This window comes from Mesocricetus auratus, unplaced genomic scaffold (assembly GCF_017639785.1).
Source record: "Mesocricetus auratus isolate SY011 unplaced genomic scaffold, BCM_Maur_2.0 Super-Scaffold_100007, whole genome shotgun sequence".
Classification (NCBI taxonomy): domain Eukaryota; kingdom Metazoa; phylum Chordata; class Mammalia; order Rodentia; family Cricetidae; genus Mesocricetus; species Mesocricetus auratus.
Genome location: NW_024429191.1, coordinates 29496812 through 29524573, shown reverse-complemented (window position 1 = coordinate 29524573; position 27762 = coordinate 29496812). Strand labels below are relative to the sequence as shown.

At 47.0% G+C, this 27762-nt stretch overlaps 1 protein-coding gene across 2 annotated transcripts in view; it reads right to left on the bottom strand.

Moving 5' to 3' along the window:
* Positions 1-26857, bottom strand: part of Rasgef1c (RasGEF domain family member 1C) — a 79755-nt gene extending 52898 nt beyond the window's left edge. For both annotated transcript variants that reach the window (XM_040748519.1, XM_040748520.1), the window contains exon 1: positions 26764-26857. The gene's annotated coding sequence lies outside the window, so the exon portion shown is untranslated. The remainder of the gene's footprint in view (positions 1-26763) is intronic.
* Between the last annotated feature and the right edge of the window lie 905 nt (positions 26858-27762).

The window sequence follows — 27762 nt, the reverse complement described above, 5'->3', positions numbered from 1 at the left end:
ACACCATGCTTTGGGGGACAGTCTCTTACTGGCTCATCAACTAGGCTAGCCTGGCTGGCCAGAAAGTCCCAGGGACCTGCCTGTCTCTGCCTCCCCAGCTCTGGGATTACAAGCGCTCACCACCACACCCAACTTTTTTTTTTAAACTGTGGTCTCTGAGGTGGAGCTCCAGCTCTCATGCTTGAAAGCCAAGCCCCTTACTTAAGGAGTTTTCTCTGCTATTGTGGCTTTATAGTAAGTTTGCACAGTAGAACACATGGGTGTTTTGTAAGTTTGCACAGTAGAACACACGGGTGTTTTGTAAGTTTGCACAGTAGAACACATGGGTGCTTTATAAGTTTGCACAGTAGAACACATGGGTGCTTTATAAGTTTGCACAGTAGAACACATGGGTGCTTTATAAGTTTTCACAGTAGAACACACGGGTGTTTTGTAAGTTTTCACAGTAGAACACACGAGTGCTCAGTTTTGTTTTTCATTCAAGAGTTGGTTATTTGGAGCCCCTTGAATTTCCGTATGAATTTTAAGGTCACCTTGTCAAATTTTCCAAAGAAACCCTCTAGGGCTATTTACAAGGGTTGTGGAAAACCTACAGGTGATTTGGAGGAATGCTGTCTTCCCAACAAGAGCTTTAGGCCCTTGAACTTTAGGCATCCTTTACTTTTTTAGATATTCTCCAACTTAAAGTTTTTATGCTATAAGTTTTACATTTTGATAATCTTATTTTTCTCTTTCTGTGTATTTTATGATTAATGCTATTATGTAACTCATAGAAGATGACTGTACATATTCGTGGGCTGTAATGTGAAGTTCCAATACATGTAATTATCAAGTGAGGGTACCTGCCTTATCTACCGTCATAAGTGGATATCGTATTGTGATGAAAAATTAGAAAATCTTCTCTTGCAAGGCAGTTATGTTGCCATCTGCATTTCAAGGGAAGGGAAACTGAGGCTTCAGCAGAGCCTACCCTGCCCTGCAGCATAAAGTGGGAATGTGGGGTGATGGGTCAGTCTTAACCCCTCCTATGGACCAAGAATGGTAATAGGTTTTGAGCATCTTTTGAAGACAGGTTTGGGGTTTCCTAGAGGTAAAGTCTCTGTCTCTAATTGTGGGGAGGTGATCCCCAAGTCCTGGGCAGCCTTGAGGTCTCTGAGGCTCAGTCCAACCAGGTCCTTTGATCTCATGTGCCATGTGACTCTGAGTCATGCTGAGAGCCTGGCCTTGGGCTCAGGACCTTCAGGTCACTCCATTCCAGCGCCTGTGGACTGACAGAGTCAGTTGAGGCACATCCCCTGGGCTGAGCACTCCGAGTACCACTCTCCCTGTTATTTACATTTTAAAATGAACATTTATCATCACCACGGTATCTGTGGGCTCAAGGGTAAAATGTGCTAACTGCATGCTTTTTAAAATGCATTACAATAAACACCTGCTAATGACAGAAGGCAGGGGCTGACGTGGCAGTGTTGTATCTGGATCTCGGCCTGACCTAGAAAGGCAGCACTGATGGACAACAAAGGGGTGGAGGACGGTGCTGTTGGGGTAGATTTTGGGCCCTGGTGGATTGGAGTCATTAAGAGGACACCCTTAGCCTGGTCTGCGTGCAGCAGGTGGACCCTAACGGCGGAGACAAAAGCCAAGGCAGCCCTCCCCACCCTTTGCAGGCTTTTGGCAGACAGACAGTCCCCTGGAGGGCACTTGATCCAGCCACGCTAAGTGCCCACTTTAATCTTGCAAAGACGGGGCCTCACCCAGGTCCATCAATCCTGTCATCAGAATAATGACTTCCGGCCACATCTCTACAGCTCTGGGCTCAGCATGGGGCCTCTGGTCAGCTCAGGCACTATCTATCATACCCACCCAGCTCTGCCAGGACAGGAAGGGGGGAGTGTTGTGTGGGCTCAGCTGAGTTACACCAGTGACAGAGGGTTCTGGCTGTGTGTGTGTGTGTGTGTGTGTGTGTGTGTGTGTGTCAGAGAGAGAGAGAGAGAGAGAGAGAGAGAGAGAGAGAGAGAGAGAGAGAGAGAGAGAGAGAATCTATATAAGTATGTGTGTCTCTGTGAGTGACAGTATATGGGTATGTGTGTGGGTCTGTGTGTGTATGTGTGTCTTTTCCAAAACAAATGCAGTCATGATAGGATATAGAAACACCACAACTCTAGAGATGCCAGCTCTTGCCATTGGGCAGGGGACAATTCTATCTCCTGTCTTGGCTTCTGCATAGCCCAAGGCCTGGCCTCTGACTCTTGCCTCACCTTAGTTAACCTGGCCTCTTAAGAGGAAGAGGCTGGAGGCAAGGCAGAGGATGTCCAAAGCATGGTAATTTTCTTAGTTTGTATGTGGAGTTGGGGTGGTAGGCAAGACCCTGGTGGGGATAAGAAGAGCAGCCAATTAGAGTTACTTCCAGAAACATCTTCTGGAAGATGCATTCAGAGTCCTCTGTGCACTGGGCTCTGCCTGCTCTTTCTCCTCCCAGCCTTGTTTTTGTCGCTCATTATTCAAGATGAACTCACTGAGTGCCCTGCTGTTCTCCAGCAGCTTCCCTGAGGAAACAGGCTGCTAATTGTCTCCACTTTTAGCCTCATCTAAGCTCCAGCAAATGAAGGCCCTCAGAGCATGCCTTTGCTCGAACCTCCCAACCAGGCTGCAGGAAACACGGGCAGAGTGAGGCTGCTGTGGGGTTAGCCCTGTGTGTCACAGGAAGAGCCTAGCTTGCCCCTGGGTCCCATGCCAAGGCTTAGCCTGCTGCAGCTGCCCAGGGTTGCAGCCTCTATGGCTTCCGCCTGCCCAGCATCTGTTCTTCCTCCTACAACAGAACCATTTGTCCTTCCTCTCTGGCCTAAGACAGAAGGACACACAGTCCCAGCGCCAATGGAAACGAGTCGCCTGGGTCTGTCTGCACTAGTTTGAGATGGACAGGAGATCCAGGCTTGGGGCGTTTACTTGGACTGTGAGCACGAGAGCCTGTCTCCTGCTGAGGTCAAGGGAGGAACAGGAGGGGAGAGTGCAGCCGGTGTACCTTGTTGGGAAAGCAAGGGTCAGAGAAGTTGAGACCACGTTTTACATCCAACCCTGCCTGAAGTCTAGACTTCCTAGTCACAGAAGTGCATTTAGGAAGCCAAGAGCTATTCCTTTTGTGCTGAAGTTTGTTTGAGTCAGGCCTCCATGCTTGTAATAGAATCCTCACACCCAGGCTTTAGAGCTAGCATGCTTCTGGAAAGTGCTACTGCCATCCATTGGCGCTACAATGAGTCAGGTGTGGACTGGGGGAAGTTGTCTCCACCTGTTTTCTGTTTCTATAACAGAATGCACAAGACTAGGTAATTCATAAAGAGAAGCGTATGCTGCCTCACGCTCCTGAAGCTGGAGAAGACCAGGGACATGGTTCTGCTCCATCTATTGTTGGGAAAGAGGAGGGGGCAGGGAATGTATGAAAGGCAGACCTCCAGGGGCTGCTGTGCTTTATACCTGCTTTGTGGTGATGACTCCACGGAGTTTACTCGGTGATGCTAGAGGGGCATTGTCTCTCCTTGAGGATGGAACATTATAACTCAAACACTCCTTAACAACCCTACCACCTTCCCAGGCTGTTATGCTGGGAATCATGCTGCAACACAAGTATGTGTGTGTGTGCACATGCACATGCATGTACATCTTCACGAGTGTGTGCATGTGTGTGCATGCATATTGGGGCCAGAGGAAGGCATCAGGGTGTCCTCCACCTTATTGTTTTTAAGACAGGGTCTCTCATTGAACAAGGCATTTACAGATTCACTGAGACTTGGCGGTCAGCAAGCCCCAGGGATGCTTCTATCTCCGCCTCCCCAGATCTTGGATTATAAGTAAGTATTGTTGTGCATGGCTTCTTTGCTGCATTTATTTATAAAATGTGTGTGTGTGTGTGTGTGTGTGTGTGTGTGTCATGTGAGTCCTGGGAATCAAACACAGGTCCTCAGACTTGGGAGCAAGTGCCTTGACCTGCTGAGCCATTTGACTGGTTTGACTTTTTTTTTTAATGTGGGTGTTGGTTACCCAAACTCAGCTCCTCATGTTTGTTCAGCAAACACTTTATCGACAGAGCCATCTCCTAGCCCCGCAATGTGAGTTCTTAAGGGAACACACCAGAGTCAAGGCACAACAGAAGTGTGGTGGCTTTCACACATAGTGGGCAAGTGTGGGATCCTTGCTGGCTGTAGGACCCCGGGGAGGTAATTTCCTTTTACACTCTCATACATAAAATGGGCCCAATGACCCCACCTCACAAGTGATATCTGGTCTGGAACTTTCCAGCAGGAAGGGCATCCCCAGAGCAGATGGAGATATGCCCATGAGCTTGTGGGAGAGGAAGTAGAAGGCAGTGAGTTCCAGGGCCCAGAGAAGACAGCAATCTGAGAGGAGCACTACCATGATGGCTGGGACAAGGTGAGGGAGGACTCACCAGGAGGCAAGGGGTGGAGTGGAAGCGGGTTTGGTCAAAGCCACAGAGCAGCCTGGGAGTGAAGAACAGACGGTGGCCAGAGGGAGAGTCATGGGTCTGGGATGAACTGGATTTAAGTGGGTAGCAAGAAAGCACTGCAAACTAGCTGGTCAGATCAGAAGGATGGCACCCCAGGGCAGGCTACTGTTTGGATGCAGGTGACCATCACATAACACATGAACTCTTGGCTCCCAGGGTCAGGCAAGATGTGTCCTTCAAGGACACCCTCCACTCTCTGAGATCCAAACCCTCCAACCAGGCCCCAGCCTTTATAGCCCATTGATAAAATTGGCCTCTTGGTCATCTAGTGACTTCTCAAAGACTGGTTTCAACAGCTGTGGTCCAAGCCTTCAAGCCTTCAACACATAAAACTTTCGGGGGAACTCTGTGTGCAAGCTTCTGTCGTGAGAGAATGTACAGAAGAGCTGGAGGGCTTGGGAGGGGTGTGAGCTGCAGGAGGGAGTCCCGAAAAGGGAGGGGGTCTTGGCAGTGCACTGAAAGGGCTCACTGGCTGTCTCGGTTATGGTTTTTATTGCTGGGAGAAACCCCATGACCAAAAAGCCAGCTGGGAAGGAAAGGGTTTATCCAGCTTACACTTCAGCATTGCTGTTCATCATCAAAGGAAGTCAGGACAGGAACTCAAACAGGGCAGGATCCTGAAGGCAGAAGGTGATGCAGAGGCCATGGAGGGTGTTGCTTACTGGCTTGCTCCCCATGACTGGCTCGGCCTGCTTTCTTATAGAATTCAGGACCACAAGCCCAGGGATGGTACCACCTACCATGGTCTGGGCCCACCTCCATTGATCACTAATTGAGAAAATGCCTTACCGCTGGATCTCATGGAGGCATTTCCTCAACTGAGGCTCCTTCCTCTCTGATGACTCCAGCTTGTGTCAGGTTGACACAAACCAGCCAGTACAATGGGTCAGAGAGAAAGAAGCTAGTCAGTGGAGCAGGGATGCAGAGCAGGGAAGAGAAGCTTGAAGGGATGAAAAACTCAGAGTGTGATAATCCCAGGCTTTGAGGATCCCCCCACCCACAACCAGAGCAACCCCTGAGAATGGCATGAAAGCAGAAGCCAGCTGGAGCCGACACATTTGAGCCTGGACCCAGTAATTATCCTGAGGACCAAATTCAGAAAGAAGATGACCAGTGCAGCAGCTGTCAACTGCAAAACAAAACAAAACACAACACCAACCTGACCACAGCACTGAGTAGTAAGAAGCAATTAGTCCAGCCGTGGATGTGGGGTAAGCAAGGACCACAGCTTCGGAAGGAACATGGGGGCCTGGGGCAGATTGAACAGGTCACTGAGAACAGTCAAACCAGCCCAGCTTTGCGTAGGACAGAATCTTCCTGACAGAAAACCATGAACCTCCCTGCAACCCAGAGAAAAGGCCAGGGTGTGATCAGTGACCTGGGTGTGGGAGGTGAGACTTTATTTTCTTTTACCACTCTGCATTGATGACTTTTTCTCCAACAATGAACTTGTATTATGTTTACAAATAGAAAAATAGAAGGGTGCTCTCGGTTTGGGCAGGGGTGGGATAGGGAGAGGAGAAAGGAAGACAGAAAGGAAAGAGAGAGGGGTGAGGAAGGGGGGCGCGATTGCTCTGGGTGCCCTGCAGCCTGGACTCTCTGGGCTGCCACCAGGAGGAGGCAGCCTGCCGGGGCTGAGACATTACACGGCTCTGGGGGGAAGCCAGCCAGCCAATTACTCTAAAAGGCAGCAGATGTAGTTTCCTCTCCCTCCAGCCACTTATTACTCTGCAGAGGTAATAACACATCGGCGCATTTAGGGCACATTCGAATATGACAAAGAGCAGGGATGATGGATTCCAAGCCATTTGTCAAAGTGGGAGCTGGCATGAAAGGTAGCACCTAGCTGCCTACAATTACAGCTACCCCAGGCGCCCTCTTTTCTGAGTCCAGTGCCCCATCACAGCTGCCCTTTGAATCGAGCTCCAGGGCCCACGGTAGTCAGAATACTAACCAGCAACGGCACCGTACTTTACAGTTTGCAGAGTCAGATTGAAATGTGCACCCCACCTTAGAGTTTGCAGAATCAGGCTGGCATGCGCACCCTTTTACAGTGTGCAGTGTCAGATTGACACGATGTCACTCTTAGAGTGTGCAGTAACAGACCCACAGGAGACGCTGTTGCTGCTGCCGCTGCTACTGGGTCCCAGGTTTCTTCATACACACTTAAGGGACTAAGTCGCTAGCTATCCTAGGCTGGCCACTGGGCAGTGTACCTGTGTGCTACAGACAAACCCACGCACCTCCAATCCCCCGGCTCCACTTTCAGACTCAGTTTTACTGAAATATAACCTACAGCATGGGTTATTTATATGATATATGTATAAATAGAAAACATGTTTCCAGCTGTCCACTGGTGTCCCTTTCCACTAAGCTCTGGGTTCCAACCACAAGGAAACATGAATAAGAATCGCCACATTGGAAATCATTGCCGGACACACCAACTTTCAAGTTTTAAACACGCTGTACCCAGGTGAGGGCATTCCATGAACACAGAAGAAAGATGGTGAGCCTTGCACGCCTGACACCACAGACACCAAGATGAGCCACAGGAAGCAGGTGCTAGGGATCCGCCCACCTGCTGAACCACACCCATCCAGGACTCACATTCAGTAATCAGGACTTTTTTTCCCACCAATATATGTCAAGTATCCCTAATCCAGAAATCTGAACTGCTCCGATCTAAATTCTTTGTGTGTCAACGTGAAGCCACAAGTGGAAAAGTCCCATCCTGGAACACACTCATACTAGTAAAATATTGGTTAGCATCTCTTCCAGGCTGCATATTCGAGTTATATACAATACATGAGTGAGTCTTGTGTTGACCCCATTATGGAAGTGTAAATATTTCAAAATCTGAAAACAATTGGAAATTGGAAACACTTCTTGGTCCCAAGAATTTTGGATGTGTCCTTTAAATATAAATGGCCATTTAGCTGGGCACTGTTGGTACATGCCTTTAATCCCAGCACTTGGGAGGGAGAGGCAGACAGATCTCTGTGAATGTGAGGCCAGCCTGGTCTACAAAGCAAGTTCCATGACAGAGCTGCTACATGGAGAAACACTGTATATATATATATATATATATATATATATATATATATATATATATATATATTTGACCATTTCAAGCAAATAATTATGAGAGTTTACAGATACGTGGACTAGAGTGTGCGATGGCTGGATTGTGTTTCCTACACAGAAGACTAGCCAAATCCCAGCCCTATCTCAAAACAGGGTCTTCTTTGGAAATAGGGCCATAGCTGACATAATTCCTCAAGATAAGCCCTTATCTTGATAAGGGCACTAGAGTCCTTCAAAGAAATGGAACATCTGAAGACGCAGGCACGCAGAGGGAACAGCCTGTGACAGTGAAGAGAGACTGGAGTAGTGTGGCTTCACATCTAAGAATACAAAGAATTTCAGGGAAGCCACTGGAAGCTAAGAGGAGAGCAGGAAAAGGCAGATTTCCCTGCAATCTCAGGGGCATCATAGCTTTGTTGCCACCTTTAAAAATATTTATTTTTAATTTTATACACACACACACACACACACACACACACACACACAGGTGCCCACAGAAGCAGAAGAGAATGCCAGATTTCCCTGGAGCTGGAGTTACCGGTGAGTGAGCCCCCTGACTGAGGTGCTGTGAACTGGACTAGCTCTCATCTACAAGAGTTTCCCTGGAGCTGGGGTTACCGGTGAGTGAGCCCCCTGGAGCTGGAGTTACCGGTGAGTGAGCCCCCTGGAGCTGGAGTTACCGGTGAGTGAGCCCCCTGGCTGAGGTGCTGTGAACTGGACTAGCTCTCATCTACAAGAGCAGTGAGCGCTCTTAACAGCTTACTATCTCTCCGCATTTGTCTTGCTTTGGCCTTCTAGCTTTCTTCCATGACCGTGAGAGAACACATTTCTATTGTCTTAAGGCATTCCCGTTTGCAACACTTTATTAGGGCAGTCCTGGGGAAACGACACGTGTGCAAGGCTAAGAGCCTTTGGAAGCATGCTGGCACAGGGCTCACACAAGCTATCAAGAAGTGCAATATCATTTGAAGGCCAGTTGTGCTAAGTTAATGATGTTGCAGTGGGGAAAAAATCTAAGATGGCCCCAACTTCCCACCCTGGTGTACTTTGCCTTGTATTATCCCCTCTCTTTGAGTGTTGGCAGGACCTGTCAATATGATGGATGTCACTCCTGTGATTAGGTTATGTTCTCTGGCAAAGATGAAGGGAGTTTTGCAAATTGAATTAAGGCCCTTCATCAGTTGACTGAGTTAATCAAGAGGGGGTCTGTCTTCAGCAAACCTAACCTGATAAGGTGAACTTTGAAAGAAAGTCTAGACCAAGGCTCTCATCTCTCATCTTAAAGAAGCAAGCTTCCATGAACTGGGCAGCTGCAAAAAAAAAAAAAAAAAGTCACCAGCTGAATTAGCTTGGAAGGAGAATCTCAGTCTCAGATGGGACTCAGCCCCAGCCCCAGGCTGATGAAACCATCATAGAAGGACTTAAATAAACTGGGAACACCCGATTCTTGGAAAATCAAATAACAAATGTGTGCTTTAGCAATATTAAAGAAGAGATCACACATTTGAAGGTGGGAATGTAGGAGGACTTTGTGGGTAGGAGGGTGAGAGAGATGTATGGAGGTTCATATATGAATTTCTCAAAAATAAAATTATAAAAATAAGTAAGTTAAATGTATATTTTACATTTTAAAGATGGTTTAATGTTTGGGTAGCTTATTATGTCCCTTAAACACCAAAACAGAATGATAAAAAGCTAAAGTCAGACAACAAAGGACATTAAATAGAACCACAAATACCTAATTAACTCAAAAGATGTTAGAAAAACATGATAAAATGAACAAATAACTCCTGAAATAAATAAAAATAGATTGAAGGAGGTTGGAGAGATGGTGCAGAGGCTAAAAAAACCTATATTGGGTGCCTCACAGCTACCTATAACCACAGCTCCTGGGAATCTGATGCTCTCTTTTGACACTGCAGGTACACACACACACACACACACACACACACACATGCACAGACACACATGGACATACACACAGGTTCACAGACACATACACACGTTCATGGACACACACTGAAGTGAACTTAGCATATAACTAAACCAATTTACTCATAAGCATTTATCTAAGAAAAACAAAATTCTACTTTACCACAACCTGCTGCTGTAGTAACTAACCTAGTCCATGGAGGAAGGCATTAACCCCACCCCACAGTCTCCTAATATCAAAGACTGCCTATCACAGCTTTGTCTAATCTTCCCAACCCAAATCTTCATCAATAGGTACAATGGCTACAAAGATTAGTTTCTTATTGCTGTGTAATTAGTGAACACACATTTAATGATTTAAAAACCAAGTAAATTCATTGCTTCTTAACCCCCCTGTAGGCCGAGATTCTGGATCATTCCAGTAGGATCCTTTGCTCATGCACTCAAGCAGGCTGATATTAGGAGACTGGCTTGGTACTTCCAAAACTCATTTTGAAGCTTATTCCCCAGTGTAACAGCACTGAGAGGTGGCAGACCCTTTAAGAGCTGGTGGGGCTGTGGGGTGGGGTTAATGCCTTTCTCCATGGACTAGGCTAGTTACCACAGCAACAGGTGGTGGTAAAGTAAGTTTCTGGACCTCTGCTACCTCTTCTCCTCCTGCTTTCTACTGTGAGCAGATGCAGCTCCAGACCCTCACCGTTATCTCAGCCAAGCACCGTGAACTCCCAGCTCCTGGAACTGAGAGCTGATGCGAGTAAATCTCTTTTTTTGATATCATTTCCCACTGTTGGTATTGTGTTATAGCAACAGAAACTGGACAGAGACACTGGTATCAGTGAGGCTTGCTGTCTGGCCTACAGCAGGGCCTCGTCTCATGCCCTGACGGTTGTAACACCCGAGGTCCTTGGATCTAAGAAGCTTCTCACTGCCCACATGCCATGGTAGCTCACGGTTTTCAAGACAGAAAAGACAACAATCAGAGGATTCAGACCTAATCCTTCAAGGGTTCTCCTGATTCCAACTGTTTCCCTTTTTGTTAATTCAAAGCAAACTGACTACTGACCTTGACACTGGCAGAAGCTGTGGGCCACACAAATGTAGCTAATACACAGACATCTTATCACATGCTGCAACATCTGATGTGTGCATTGTGGGGTAGGGACCTTTCTTTCCTTTTCCTTTCCTTTGTTCCAGTGCTGGGAATCAAATCAAAGGCCATGTACTTGTGAGGGAAAAATCCCAACTTCTTGAGGCAGCAAATTTTTTTAATCTATTTTAAAAAAGATTCTTTTAAAATATCTCTCTCTGTCTCTCTGTCTCTTTCTCTCTCTCTCCCTCTGTGTGTGTGTGTGTGTGTGTTTATGGGTGTCTGCAGAGGCCAGAATAGGGTGCTGGATCCCCCTGAAGCTTGATGTACACATGGCTTTGAGCTGCCCAAAACAGATGCTAGGAACTGAACTCTAGTTCTCTGCAAATGCATCAGCACTCTTAACTCCTGAATCATCTCTCTGGCCCAAGGAAGAATTTTAAGGACCATCGCAGAATGCTGCCTACCATAAGTAAATTGTGGTGTATATATATCATGGAAATACTACTTGACAATGAAGAGGCAGAAACTCTTGATACATATAAGAATGTGAACATGGTGGTCCTCCTTTATATATGATTTCACTTTCCGCAGTTCTAGTTACCCATAATCAACCATGATTTAAAAATAATAAATGGAAAATTCCATAAGTAAATTATCCATAGCTCTGGGTGTCAAGGTCAAATCTTGTACCATTCTATTCAATGTTACCTGGGACATGAATCCGGCCTTTATGCCATTGAGGCGTATCCATGCTGTGTTTGCTACACACCCATTAGTTACTGAGTAGCCATTTCAGTCCTCACAGTGTTGCTGGTACAATGCTTCTATAGTCAGTTTCTGACATCAAATGGGAGTCTTGGAGCATACTCCTTGTGATAGCTGGACACTAGTGTACTTAAGGAAAGCAGCGAGAATACTTTCACAAATTCTGTATGTTGAAATGTCATGAGAATACATTGCATGCTAATATTATAACTGTTTTTAAAAGGTTTGTAAGTCTGATGTAGGATAGAACCTGAAACTTTTTTTACATTTTTATTTTACATTCATTGGTGTTCTCCCTGCATTTATGTCTGTGTGAAGGTGTTGGATTCCCTGCAACTGGCGTTACAGACAGTTGTGAACTGCTATGTGGGTGCTGGGAATTGAACCTAGGTCCTCTGGAAGAGCAGCCAGTGCTCTTAACTGCTGTGCTGTCTCTCTATCCCCAGAATTTGAGAACTTTAAATATGTTTTCAACTATAATTTTCATGAAATCCAAATACAGATCAATTACTTCTGATGAAAATAGCCTTGGAACAGGGGGGTGCTATACACACAAAAAAACACATCTGACTTTTTCAGTGTCTTCAGAGAGATCTAAAGTAAATCTTTACTGGTTTTATTGGGTGATAACTTCTTAAATGTATACCAGTTTGAAAGAACAATAATCAATTTTGTATGGAAAAACAAAAGACCCAGGATAGCCAAAACAACACTGTTCAACAAGGCAACGTCCGCAGGCATCACCATCCCTGACCTCAAGCTCTATTATAGAGCTATAGTCCTGAAAACAGCTTGGTATTGGCACAAAAATAGACAGGTAGACCAATGGAATCGAATTGAAAACCCGGGTATTAACCCACACACATAGGAACATCTGATCTTTGACAAAGAAGCTAAAAATATACAATGGAATAAAGAAAGCATCTTCAACAAATGGTGCTGGCATAACTGGAGACTGGCATGTAGAAGAATGCGGATTGATCCATGTTTATCGCCATGCACAAAACTTAAGTCCAAATGGATCAAAGACCTCAATATAAATCCAGCCACACTGAACCTCTTAGAAGAGAAAGTGGGTGGTACCCTTGAACAAATTGGTACAGGAGACAGCTTCCTGAACATAACACCAGTAGCACAGACAGTGAGATCAACAATTAATAAATGGGACCTTCTGAAACTGAGAAGTTTCTGTAAGGCAAAGGACACAGTCAGGAAGACAAAAAGGCAGCCCACAGAATGGGAAAAAATATTCACTAATCCCACATCTGACAGAGGGTTGATCTCCAAAATTTACAAAGAACTCAAGAAGCAAGTCTCCAAAACATCAAAGGACCCAATTAAAAAGTGGGCTGCAGAACTAAATAGAGAGTTTTCAATAGAGGAGTCTAAAATGGCTGAGAGGCACTTGAGAAAGTGCTCAACATCCTTAGCCATCCGGGAAATGCAAATCAAAACAACTCTGAGATACCATCTCACTCCTGTCAGAATGGCTAAAATCAAAAACACCAATGACAATTTATGCTGGAGAGGATGTGCTGAAAGGGGGACACTCCTCCATTGCTGGTGGGAGTGCCAACTGGTTCAGCCACTTTGGAAATCAGTATGGAGATTCCTCAGAAAAATGGGAATAAACCTACCACAAGACCCAGCAACTCCACTCTTAGGCATATATCCAAAAGATGCCCATTCATACAACAAAGATGTCTGTTCCACTATGTTCATAGCAGCTTTATTTGTAATAGCCAGAACTTGGAAGCAACCTAGATGTCCCTCACCCGAAGAGTGGATAAAGAAAATGTGGTACATCTACACAATGGAGTACTATTCAGCAGAAAAAAATAATGGAATCATGAGATTCGCAGGCAAATGGATGACATTAGAAGAAACCATCCTGAGTGAGGTAACCCAGTCACAAAAAGAGAAACATGGCATGTACACTCTCATATATGGATTTTAGACATAGATCTGGGGAGTGCCAGCCTACAATCCTATGGCCAGAGAGTCTGGGAAACAGAAACTTCATTTAGTGGCTGATCGAAGAAGAGGCAGACTCCCTTGGTTAAGTACTGTGCCGAACTCAAGAAAGCCAGTAACAGAGAGGGAGGACTGATGATCAAAGGGATTAAGACTGGGCTGGTTGAACCCCCAGAAACAGCTGACCAGACAAAGGTTAACTCTTGAATCCCAGGCATCAGCCTGGGAATCCAGCATGGGACTGATCAAGACCCCCTGAATCTGGGTGTCAGTGAGGAGGCCTAGGTAATCTATTGAGCCTTGGGCAGCAGATCAGTACCCATCCCAAGTATACACACGGACTTTGGACTCCCATAGAACAATGTGAGGTGCACTCTCACCCTGAACTCTTGGGGAAGGGTCTAGGCCCTGCCCTATATGAAATGACAGACTATGGACACCTCCATGGAGGGCCTCACCCTCCCTGGGGGAATGAGGGGATAACGAGGGGGGGGGATTGGGGGAAGGGCAGGGGAGGAGGGGAGGGAAAGGGAAAGGGACCTGGAACTGACTTGTGAAGCAACCTTGTTTCTTATCTAAATTTAAACTGGAAAATAAAAGAAAAAAATCTCAAAAAAAGATACACTATAAAAAATAAAATAAATAAAATGTATTACTAATATTATTTTTAAATATTCATATAAGCCTGGGCAGTGGTGGCACACACATTTAATCCCAGCACTCAGGAGACAGAGGCAGACGGATCTCAGAGTTCAAGGCTAGACTGGTCTACATAGCAAGTTCCAGAACAGCCAGGGCTACACAGAAAAACCCTTCCTCAAAAAACAAAAAAAAATTAGTATTTATTTTTGTGTATGGTTTGTATATACAAGTTCACATGTGTGTTCATATGGTATGTGTATACATGCTCAAATGTTCATGTGTGGAAGGCCAGAGGTTGATGATTGGTGTCTTCCTTAACACTCTTGTGTACTGAAGCAGGGTCTCTAACTTGAATTCAGGGCTCGCATATTAAGCTAGTCCAGGTATCCAGCCTGCTCCAAGCTTCCCTTGTCTCTGCCTCTCAAGTGCTGTTATTACCGGTAGGCTTCATGCCCACCACCACTTCTGTGGGTGCTGAGGATCAGAACTTGGGGTCTCATGCTTGCTTGACAAGGGCCTTATTCGCTGAGTCAATTCCCTAGACCTCAGATTTCCTTTTTAACTCAACTACCAGAAAAGTTCAAATCACCTGTGGGCTGTACAGGCTATTTCTCCTGGATGAGATCTCTGTGGGTCTAACTACTGTTGAGGGGGACACACAGGGGATATACAGATGACTTAAATGACATTCCAATGCAGACAACCAAATCCAGAAGTGTGGGGTTCTCTCCAAATGCCCCTATTTCTCTTAACAAATCAGTGGACTAGAGACAGACCAGAGACAAATGTGTGTTAAGCAAAGGCCACACACACGTGGAATCTGAATCATTACTGGTTGAGATAAATCAACTGCAAAAAGGCATTAGGGGTCTGGTGAGATGGCTCAAGGGGTTAAATGCCCTCTGTGCAAGTGTGAGCTGATTCTGAATCCCAGAACCCAGAGCTGAGTACGGTGGCCTCTGGGATCCCACTGCATCTACTTCAAGATGGGAAGTGGAGACAGGAGAGTCTTTGGAAGCTTGAGAGGCAGCCAGTCTGCTGTACTTAGCAATGAATGACACAAAAAGAGACCCCCATCTCAGACAAGATGCAAGGCAAACACTTGAGGTTGTCCTTCAGCATGCATGGCATGGCATGTTTGTATTCATGTTCACACATAGGAATACACACACACACAGAGAGAGAGAGAGAGAGAGAGAGAGAGAGAGAGAGAGAGAGAGAGAGAGAGAGAGAGAGAGAGAGAGAGAGTTCAAAATTCATTTAGAAGTAACTGGGGCATGACTGCCATGGTTTGAGTGTGGTCCACCCCCACGGGTCATATTTCAGAAACAAATTCCTAAAGCCATATACAAATGGTATTTGAAAGTCGGACCTTTGAGAAGTCATTAGGGTCAGATAAGATTGCAAAGGTTGGCCCCATTATGATATTAGTATCTCTAAAGGGAGAGGAGGAGAGATCCCAGTTGACACAGTTGTTCTGCTTCCCTATGAGAAACCCTCTGCGATTCTGTGAGAGAAGAAAGACCCTCACAGGATACCAGCTGGTGCCAACCCATGCTTTGAGTTTCCTAGCCTCCAGAGCCACGAGCCAAATAAACTTTTAGTCATTATGTGCTATTCTATTTGATCTTAGGTATTGTGTTACAGAAATACAATATTATTAAATTATTGCCAATATTAATAAATTATTACCACTTTCAAGAAATACATCAAGAATACAAAGGTTTATGAAAATATAGTTGCTGTGTACCGGAGGCTTCAGAGGACTTGAGATGAGGCCTTAGATTTTTTTAAGGAGCTAAGTGGAGGCCAGGCTGTAGTGGCACACACCTTTAATCCCAGCACCCGGGAGGCAAACGCAGGTGGATCTCTGTGAGTTTGAGGCCAGCCTGGTCTACTAAATAGAAGTGCAACTCAGGGAATGTGGGTGTAGGAACTAGAGATGATCCAGTCAGTAAAGTGCTTGTCACAAAGACCTGAGTTTAGATGCCCAGAATCCACAAAAGACTCCACTAGAAGCAATGATGTGTGCCTGTGACCCCAGAACTGGGGAGCAGAGCCAGGGTTTCCGGGATTCAATGCCCAGTCAGTGCAGCTGAGCTGGTGGACTCCAGGTTCAGTGAGAGACAAGAAATAGGTGGAGAATGATATCCACCTCAAACCCTGACCTTTTCATGCACATGCACACATATGCACAAGCATCCATGCACATACACATCACACACACACACACACACACACACACACGCGCGCACACACACGCACACACACACACACACCAGAAGGCAAGCTGGGAGCTGATATCTGTGGGAGCTGGGGGATGGGAACCATGTGAATTAAATTCAGTCTATTCTCTCCATGCTTTTGAAATTCTCTGTTAAGAAAAGGTTGGGGAAATGAGGAGGGTCTATGACTTTCTTCCTGCAAGTCTTGGCAGGCCTTGATGCTGAGTGACCTTGGGCTTTGGCAAGCAGACCTGCTGAGTCCTGGTCCCTGTCTGATCTGGGGAAAAGACAGACAGGAGGGGACACTAGGCTCCCTGTTGCTCTCTCTCCTCATTACGGTGAGTGGCAGCCCTGCTGATCACGTTCATTATGTGAAATGTGCCTCTGTCAACGACTCCGCACATGAAATTGGTTACGGCACAATAACCTAATTTGTTCCTCCTTCTTAGACTTGCTGTTTGCAAAATAGAAGTACATTTTCCCTGCGAACGTTTCAGAACAGCAACCTGAAGCACTTGGCGCCCCTTCCATCACCCGGAGTGCTATACAATTTGGCTGTGCTCATGCCCAAACATCTGTTTGCAAACGGTAGGCCACTGGGGACCTGCAATTCTTGTCCCCTGAGCAGCTGTCACACACTCTGTCATCTCAGCCTCTTTAAGCCTTTCCAGCAATCGGCCTTGCACAAGCTCACAAGACCTCTGTGTGTGTGTCATTTTTTTATTCTTAAGGGGCTGTCAGAGCAGACTCACCACCAGAAGCACTAAGCTGGAGAAAACCCTGGTGTGGTCCAGACACAGTCACTTCCCAAATGACTGGTGGGTGTTGCTGCCAGACGCTGAGGTGCTGGGAAGTTAAACCATTTGATGGGAATTTGTCACCAATAGAGAGCAAATCCCTCTGGGGGGCTACAGAGTGTGACTGAACTCGGAGGACTCAGAACCAGCCCAACTGTCCCCAACCCATAAGCAGAGTGGTTAGAGCCTAGGAAGTGAGTGAGACCTGCCTTTCCAGGCATGTCCCCAGTCTGTGGTGGCTCAGAGCCTCAGACCCCACCTCTGGCTTCTCTGCCAGCTCCTCTTGTGCATGGAGGGTGGCAGGGAACCATGGTATGACTGGCTAAAGGAGGGTACAGATAATGATCACCAAAACACGGTGGGATGGTGGGAAAGGACATCAATGTTCCATAACACAGTGGGGGCACTCAGTCTACAGCAATTAGTTTAGCATACTCGGTGGCCAGAGAGGAAGGGTTTGAAGGAGCCCAGACAAAGAAATGACCACACTGAATAGATGGGCAGGAGAACCCCTGGTTTGATCACTGCACACTGTGTCTGTACATGGTAGTATAGTGTTTCGTCCCATAAATAAGTACTAATGAGTCAGGCCCAGAGGCCCTGCACATCTGATATACTGCCTCACCCCAGCCATTCAGGATGATGACCATAGAGGGACCCAGAGGCAGAGTGAATACTGAGAGCAGGGTCTTCTGTGCTGGATCTAACCATCACCCCTGCCTTCCCCAGATGCACATATTTGGTTTGAATCCTGTTTGACTTTTGAGGAGAGCTGGGGCATCATTGCCCCATATCATCTCCCCTTAAGTTGATCCCCACTGCAACACACACACACACACACACACACACACACACACACACACACACACACACACAAGAACACTTTGGATCCACACCCAAAGACTACTGCAAAGAGGCCCAGTAAGCATGTAGGTGGCTTCATTAGTCAATGGTGCCCAAAGTGAGAATAGTCCATGGAGAGCATGGGAAGAGGGTATAGGGACTCATCCCAATATTTTATTATAGATTGAAAGTCCCAAGATGGACTGCTCTAAAGCCTTTTGAGCAAATGGAAAATTCTACACCTGATGTCACATGATAGGTGCAGCCAAAATGACAATATACTAAAAATACTGTATAAGACGACTTTCAGCCTAGGTGTGTGAGCTGTATGAGAATTTCCTGTTTAAATTTAGATCCTATTCTCAACATACCTTGTTATGTATACGTAAATACCCCAAAGAAAAACCCTTGAACACATAAACTTCTCCTTTCAGACATCTTGGATAAGGGATGGCCAACCTACGCTTGCTGAAAGGATCATGTTAATATTCCTCATGGATGTGCAGCTTACACCATGAATCACAGTAGCAAATTAGAAACCTGGGGGATTGTGGCCATTCAAGCAGTAATCGTCATTAGTCATTGTCTTAGTTAGTGTTTCTGTTGCTGCAATGAAACGCCGTGACCAAAAGGCAAGTTAGGGAGGAAAGGGTTTGTTCGGCTTACACTTCCACATCGCTGCTCATCACCAAAGCAAGTCAGGACGGGAAGTCAAACAGGGCAGAAACCGGGAGGCAAGAGCTGATGCAGAGGCCATGTAGGAGAGCTGCTTACTGGCTTGCTCAGCCTGCTTTCTTATAGAATCTAGGACCACAAGCCCAAGGATGGTACCACCCACAATGGGCTGGGCCCTCCTTCATCAACCACTAATTAAGAAAATGTCTTAAAGCTGGATCTTATGGAGGCATCTTCTCAATTAAGGTTCCTTTCTCAGATAATTCTAGTTTGTGTGTCAAGTTGACATAAGACTAGCCAGCACAGTCATCTATGCCTTTACCCTAGATCTAAACTATGACATTAAAATGTTTTATTTTGAAATTAAAATACATTAGTTATTAAGGTGTGTGTGAGAGAGACAGAGAGAGAGAGAGAGAGAGAGAGAGAGAGAGAGAGAGAGAGAGAGAGAGAGAGAGAGAGTCATGTGGAGGCTAGAAGCAGATATTTCCTGTCTTCTATTGTTCTTTGCCCTGTTCCCTGCGATCAGGGTTTTTCGGTGAACCTGAAACTGTCTGGCTAATGAGCTCCCTGAGATACACCTGTCTCCACCCTGAAACACTGTGGTTATGGGCATGCCCACCACTCCTGTCTGTGATGGGGACGTAGTGCTAGGGACTTAAACCTAGGACTTCATGCCTACACCGCAAGCACTCTCACCCACTGAGCCATCTTCCAAGCCCCTATTAAAGCACCTTTTATGAATTAAAAATTATAACTATGACAAATGATATGATGTTTGGTAGAGGTATGGCAAGTTCAAGCTAATCATGTATTTTGGCATATGGAACTTTAAAAATTCATTTATCAGACATTTTCTCTCCAGAGTAGGTAGGCATTCTTAAACACTACATTGCATAGCTGACTTTTACATCTTACAAAAATGATGTCATCCTGTATACAGTACTTTTTAATCTAACATGATGCATGTACAATTACATTGCTTCCAGTTGTTGCTATGGAGAGTTGGGTCCTGTAACTCTCTCACACACACAGTTATCCCATGAACAGACTCGGGGACAGGGGGCAGGACTACCGCTTTGCAAATATACCCAGCAAGGATCAATTGTGCTAAATTGTTTCACAAACTGGTTATAGAAATTCACACCTCTACCCAAAGACATTGAGGGTCTCTGTCATCTACATTCTCTCCAGTATTTGAATTGCCAGATGTACTGTTTTTACTGACTTAATGAAGGTGTGATGGAACTTCTTTCTTAAATATTTGATAGAATTGACTGTAGAAGGCTCCTAGGCCTGACATTCTCTGTATAGGAAGAATTTTAACTATAAATTCAATTTCTTTAATAAAAATAGTGTTGTGCAGATTTTCTCTTCCTTATGTTATTTTTGACAAGCTGCAACTTTCAAAGTATTTCTCTTCTACCTAAAGTATCAGTCTTAGTATACTTCTAAAAAGTACTTGTTATCCTTTCCTCGTGTGTGTGTGTGTGTGTGTGTGTGTGTGTGTGTGTGTGTGTAATTTGCAATGATATTCCCCATTTTAGTTTACTGGTGACCTGTTCTCTCTCTCTCTCTCTCTCTCTCTCTCTCTCTCTCTCTCTCTCTCTCTCTCTCTCTCTCTCTCTCTCTCTCTCTCTCTCTCTCTATCTATCTCTGACTCTCTCTCCTGGCTAGGAGTTGACTAACTTTATTAACCTTTACCAAAGAGAATTTCCATACCATTTGTTTACTCCTTTATACATGTCCACTCTCATAAGATAGTACTCAAAAGGACCTGGCATCCTGAATACTAGGGAATAGGTCTCAACAAACACACTCCTGCAGAGCAACATTTAATTATAAACACTCCCGAGTATCGATTAGGTTTCCTAAGACACAGCATCAACACCAAACATACAGCCGGATGCTCTTGGCTGGAAGCTGACACTGATGGGGATCTCTTCAAATCTATAATGGAAGGACAAAGTCACTTTGTGGCTAGTCCAGCACCTGATATCCGTCAACCCTCCTTAATCTCTCTGGAACCATGGCGCCTTTCCTAGAGTCTCAACCTAACTGTGACACCGGAGGAGTTTATCTTAAACACTCAGGAGTACTCATGATGGGAATGCACACCTTGTGAGTTACTCAACAATTGCTGGGTGCAGGGGGAGTGCTGGTCCTGAGAAGCAGAAGAGAGACTGTAATAGAGCCCAGGGTGCTGATCAGAGCAGTGGGGTCTTCAGGTGGTGGACACAAAACGGACAGAAAGGTATCTGAGAAACCTCAGCCTAGTTACTTCCTCTTTTGGGGGGAGTTTACATACCCTCACTGCTGCTTGGCATTCTAAACCCTAAAAAGAAGCCCTGCTTACCTGGTTATAATGCGTTTATAGACCCTGGAACACCAGGTGCCCTGTGCCATAGCTCTCAGAAGCACCAATATACACAAAGTGTGGCTGCAGCTAATGCTCCCAAGGTAAAGGATGAAAGGGATGACAGATCCCTGCCCCATCCTCCTTCTCTTCCCTATAAGGGCTCCTTGGGACTAGAGGGGTCTGGATGGAGCGGTGAGGCACCTTTCCATTATCTTTAAGGACTGCTTTGAGTAAGCCTGATTCCTTCCTGCTAACGCTTGTCTCTTGACTATTGGTTTTCAAGGGGTGGACTTAATCCAGTAACACTCTCAACTCCTTCAGTAAAAATACTGGGCAGTGAGACATGGAAAATATTCGTACTGTTTTAAAAACTGGCAAGTTTAGCCAGAGTACATAATTCTGTATGATGCTTTCCCAGCTACAAAGGTTGGTGACACATCCAAGTCTGCGTACAACATCTTATTGGGTTTAAGAAAGGGATTCAAGTAGTTTACAATCAGCTGATCAGTCCTTCAAGAATCAGGTAGACAGAGAAAAAAAGAAAAACAATAAGAAACACTAGTCAGGAACTCTTCTTAAAGAATCTGTCAGAAGCTAAGCTTGGTTCAACCAAGGAATGACAGGAGACTTTCTGGGAAAAAAAAAAGACACTAGCAACCTGAAATCCAATACCACAGTGGTCCATCTCTATAGCATCCATCCAGCATCCCTCTCTTGGGAGTCATGTCCTGGAGAGTAGACGGGCGCTTTCGCTTTGCTTGAACTGGTGAACTCCATCAAAGGTGATAGAAAATTTGTCAGTGTTTTGCCAAGCTATGTTTGGCTCAGTTAAAAAGCTGCCCCCTGGTCTTTCCTAGCTTAGTGGAGTAAGGAGTCATGGAGAAGACTCCCACATGACAAGGAACTGGAGGTGGCCCCTGGGAACTGTGGGTGACCACTGGAGGTTGAAGGTGTCCTCCAAAGTCTGTGTGTTGATTTCATCCCCCCTATGCAGCAGTTTTAAGAGGAGGGGCCTAATGAGAGATGATTGGGTCACAGGCCAGCACCGCTCTGAGCCAGCCATGAGTGATTAGGCACACATGCTTTAACCCACTCCCTGATGACAAGATGTTACAGGACAATCCCTAACCAATACAACCATGTCAAAGCAGAGTGCTTCCTGCCCGTGTGGGATTGGTTTCAGGAATGCAGGGATGCCTGAGGACTAAGATTCAGATTTATATACCTAACCTTTGTCTGAGAGCAGACATTAGGGAATTCCCTCATATGACTCACTGTCCCAACAGTGCCAAGGAGAAATAACAAATTGCTAGGTGGGTACAAATGCTTTAATAAAAACAGAACGTTTTTCAAACTGGGCGGTGGTGGCGCACGCCTTTGATCCCAGCACTCGGGAGGCAGAGGCAGGAACTCTGTGAGTTCCAGGCCAGCCTGGTCTACAAAGCTACACAGAGAAACCATGTCTTGGGAAAAAAACCAACAACAAACCCAGATTGTTTTCAGTAAAATTGGAATAAGTGAATGATACTTGGTGATTTGTGTCAGTGTGTCCCCCAAAGTCCATGTGTCAGAAGCTTTCCCCTCAATACTACAGTGTGTAGAGGTAGGAACCAGGGTCTGTGAATGGTGGCATGCCTAGCATGTGGGAGGCAGAGGCAGGCAGATCTCTTTGAGCTTGAGGCCAGCCTGATCTATATATTGAGTTCCAGGCCAGCCAGGGGTGCATAGTGAGACCCTATCTTTAAACAAAAATGAGGTAGGCAACCCAATAAAAAGCCATGGGTGTTCAGCTCTTGCAAATGAGTTGTCATTTTTATAGGATGGGTTAGTGGGTCATTAGAAAAGTCAGCTTGGCTACCTCCACCTCCCTCTCCCCACCCCTTTCCTCCTTCTGCCATGGGATGACCAGGCACAATGACCCTTACAGATATAGCCCCTTAGTTGTGGACTTCCCAGCCTTCAGACCATGAACCAAAAAACAATCACTATTTACGGTGTCTGGAATTCTGTTACAGAAGCAGAAAATGGACTAAGACATTCCCTTCATATCTCCATCCTTGCCTCCCCTAAAGTCTGCATCTTTGCTAGCTTTGCAACGAAGCTAAAGATGCCTATTGCATCCAATATTTAATACTGAATCAGAGGGATTTATTTATTTGTTGGTTATGTGTTATGCAGGTCAGATGAGAGCATTGGATCCCCTGAGCTAGAATTACAGGTGGTTGTGAGCCACCTGCTGTGGGTGCTAGGAACTGAACTTGGGTCCCCTGGAAGAACAGAGATGCTCTTAACCACTGAGTCATCTCCTCAGCTCCAACTGAAAGTAGTTAACTAATTTAATTAGATGAAAGTAATAAGTTCCTAAAAATTAGTAAAGAAACATGATACTGCTGTGTCTGCTGATGCAAAATACCCAAGCTATCTACAAAACCATTACGAAACAAATAAATCAAATATGGTAGAAAAAAACACACCATGTGCAGTGATTACAACCATTTAGGGGATACAATGGAAGGAAGAAATATTTATGACTACAACAAGCCGGATGAAATTCTCCTGAGTAAAGAAATGTGAAAACCTTGCACAAGGACAGCTTCACCTGTGGACGTGACCTTGAGAAAGAAAAGCATCTATGATTCCTATGACTGTGTAAAGATGTCGGCTCCAGGAGCTGAGACAGGGATGTAGCAGAGGAAAACATGAAGTTTTTCCAAGCACAGGTACCCGAGTTTGATCCTTGGAACTCACTTTTTTTTAAACCAAGCTTGATGGCATGTACCTTTAATCCCAGTACTAGGGAGGCGTGAACAGGACAGATCCTAGGGGCTCGCTGACCAGACAGCCCAGCTTAGTTGGCTAGCTCCAGGTCTGTCTCAGGAACAGTAATATGGAGAGTTCCTGAGGGACAGCACCTGAGGTTGCCCTTTGGCTTAAACACACACACACACACACACACACACACACACACACACACACACACACCTGCACACAGGAACATGTATACATGTGTGAACATACCAATATGGTCCAATTCCAAATATCAACACTATGGAATAGCTAGAAAAACCTTTGAAAAAAAGTGAAAGCAATTAACCCTTCCAGACACAGAAACATTGAGGGGAGACTTTTGTTCAGCTGCTTTCCCTGTACCATATTCCTGAGTACAATTTTTCTTCCCTTTAAAACAAGATACATAAAATAAACATTTTAATTAACTAAAGATAAATACAGGCTCACAAATGCCTGTTACTCTATCTTCAAGGGATCCAACACTCTCTTCTGACCTCCACACATACACATTCCCCAAAAGACACATGTACACAACACACACATACAAAATAAATCTTTAAAAAAACTGAGAGAAAAAAGGAAATCAAAAGCCTGAAATAAAATCAAAGGTCCACCCACAGAACACAAATTGAGGATACTGGGGTACAGCCGCATGGTGGAGTGGTGTATAGTAATGAAAAACCAGAAAGGTCTGTCTCTACAGGCTGTGGAGAGCTGATTTTTTAGGAGGCATTTCTTTTATCACAATACAAAGGGGATGTAACATATGCTAATATAATGTATAAATGGCTGGTTTGGAAAAAGAAACATGGACAGGTAATCTAGGAGCTGTTTAAAATGGTTACCTCCGATGAGGAACAGGGACAAAGACACAGGTATGAAACCGAACCACTACATAACTTATGAATATAGCTTTTGTATAGTTGTGACCTTTGAGCCATAAGAATATTTTACAGTTTCAAAAATAAAGTTGCCATGAAACCCAAGGATATGCAAAAACAGGCCGAATGCAATTAGAAACTCACAACGCTGTATCAGACTGAAAAGAATGCTCAGAGCTCTGAGTGTCCACCAAGGACATCTGAAACTTAATGTAGTTGTTTTGGGACGGTAGCGGTTTACACCATTTAATTCTGAAACGATCTCTGTGTGTTCTAGGATGTAGCAAATAGTCAAATGGAGTGATGATTTGGGAATCAGGCTCTCACTGTGAGAAAAGAGACAGAAATATTAATTTCTAGTTTATTTTAAAGACACTTTGGTTGGGGCCAACTTGACAACGTAAGACTTGATGACACCAGCATGGGCTCGCCTAACCTACATGATGGTTTCTAGGATCCTCAACTCCCAGTTAAAACAACAAAGGCCTCTTTGTGAAATGGGCAACTCTAGGTTTGCTCCGAGTACAAATGTGAGCGCTGGACCAGCACTCCAAAACACCTAAAGAGAAGTGAGAAGGTCCCAGAGGCTGGGCCTAGCCCAAACACCCAGCATCTCATTGGACCTCTGCAACCCCGCCCCCTATTGGACCGGAGTGGGGCAGCACTTGAACGAAAACCAGGCTCCCTTTCCACCTGAGCTCCCCGACTCACTACTAGACTCCTGCTCTCTCCACAGCTCTGGTCTTCCCAGGACAAAGGCCTTTGAGTGGCTATACCACCAGGGGTGGATTGCACAACCCGCAGCCTCTCACGGATCTCGACGCCCCTGGCCCCCTAGTCCAGCCGGCAGGACCGCTCCAGCCCTGCTTCCTTCCTGCCCCTTGTGCCCCTCTTCAACAGCAAGCCTTTCCTTCTCCTATTCAAACTCCAACCCTCCGGAGGCTACCAGCTGCCCCCAGAGCATCCAAGGCCTAGTTCGTCTCGCTGACTTATCTGGTTCCAAGCCGTTCCCATCCCTCACCTGTACTTGCCCCAGGGAGGTGGCGCCTGTTCAGCCCATGGGCTGACTTTCCCATGGGCTCCACTCTTGGTTGTAGCACAGAGGTCTCTAGCCAAGGACAGACCCCCCATTACCCCGTCTTATCGTCTTCCTAGAGGTGGTCTTCTGAAATGGCCTCGGGTTTTCCCTTGGTAGCTAACTGTGCTGTGGTGTGGTCACACGGGCGTGGACGCAGTGCTCGGGGCACGGAGCTGGCAGCCCACAGTAGGTGTCAGCGAACACAGCAGCCTCGAGGCACCTGGCAGGGTGGCTGAAGTACTGGGGTGGGAGCCTGGGACCTCACCTCTGTCACTTCACGGCCGCGAGACAGAACAAGTGAGTCTGTTTACTTGACTGCCAAGTGGAACCACCGCTCTGTCCACCCGGTGGGTCTGCCCAGGACCCTCCCTGGAATCTCTTACCTGTCCTACAGCCTCGGGAGGCAGTCAGATGGGGTGCAGGGGACCGAGCCACCTCACCACCTCACTGCTGGGGAGACTGCGGGGTTGAGAGCACCCACCTCTCTCCAGGGTTTCTCCCCCTGCCATTGCCTGAGGGACACACCCAGAGTCCCAGCAGATGCCTCTACCCTACAGCCCCTCTGCCGGGCACCCTGGTCCTCTGATCCCCCAAGGCCGAGGACCGCCGCAACCTTCACAAGCACACCGCAGGTCAACCTTGCTGTGCCCGTTTCATAGCTGGGGAAACTGAGGCCCATGTGGGTGGAGGTTCTAGACCTGGACTGGCGTTTTCTGCCACTAGCAGGTGCAGGGAGGAGGTCTCCCGTCAGCGGCTGGGGGGGCGTGCCCCTCGCTGGGCCCTGGCCTCCAGGCGCTGCTGAGCGCCTCCGTTCCGGGACCTCACGCCCAGCCCGCGCCCTCGAGAGGTGTGGGGGGGGGGTTCCCGTGCCGCTCGGCCCAGCGCCCGTCCACCTCCCCGCCACGCGCGCGCCGCAGCTCCGGCCACGCGCACTGTCACCCGCTCGCACCTTGCCCCCCGGGTCAGCCCTGCGCGTGCCCGCCCGCCCGCCCGCGGCCCGATCTGCCGTCCCCGCCCACGCCGCTGCCTCGCCCCACGCGCGGACCTCGCCGCGCCCCGCACGCCCTTGTCCGTAGCACAGGTGTCCGGCGCGACCGCGCGTCACTCACCGGCTCCCGGCGCTCCGGCAGCCCGGGTCCGGCCCATCGGCAGCGCCCACCGCGCCCGCCGCAGCCGCCGCACCGTGAACCGGGCGCTGCCCGCCCGCCCGCAGCCCGCCGCGATCCCGCGCGCAGCCCGCCCGTGCGCCTGGCGGCCTGGCCGGAGCCGTGCGGAGCCCCCCTCGTGGCCGCACGGAGAAGCGCGGGTGGAGCCGCCCGAGTCCGCGCTACGCAGCGCAACCCGCTGCCCTCCGCGCGCGCGCTGCCTTGCCTTGCCCATCGAGCCTCTCTTCTGCTCCCAGCCCTCAGGGTCATGGCCGAATGTCCATGCCTGCGCTTGGGAATCCCCCAGTGTGGTTCGTCTTCCGCGGCCTAAAACTGCCCCTACGGTACCGTACCTTCCCGAGCCGGCTCCTTAGGCCTCTGCACTCAAACTTCCCCCTGGACAGACCTCCTCACTTGACCAGTCTCTGGCATCCTGAAATCCAGGTCACACTTGCCTTAAGGCTGAGTCCTGGCCTCTCCGCTGGGCCCTCCTACAATGGCCACTGAACTTTGGGTGGTCTGTGTCCTCGAGTCCTATTGGCACGGGGCGGGTATCAAGGGGGTGGTGAAAAACTGTAGCCACCCTTCTGATAGTGAGGGACATCGCAGAGACTCAGCCATGTTTCATGGTTCTGGAGGCACTGGGGTGCTGGCCAGATAAACGGGGTGGGAGATCACCACAATTGTAAGTGTAAAGAAGGAAGCCTATTCAGGACCTGGTGACCTTCCGCCCCGGCTCCATGCAGGTGTGTCTCACTGTAGAGGTCGGGCATCTGCGTCCCGCTTCAGTAGGACCTGCCTGATGAACTGTGGCAGAAACCCAATCCAGTTCACTCAAGCCAAGTTTATTGGCTAGTAAAACGTTTTAAAAAAATCAAACTAAGTTGATTCCTGTAGTGGTTAAATCACGGACTTTGAATCTGGGAGAGTGCTAGGAGCCAAGGTGGAAGGATGCAGGGCCGA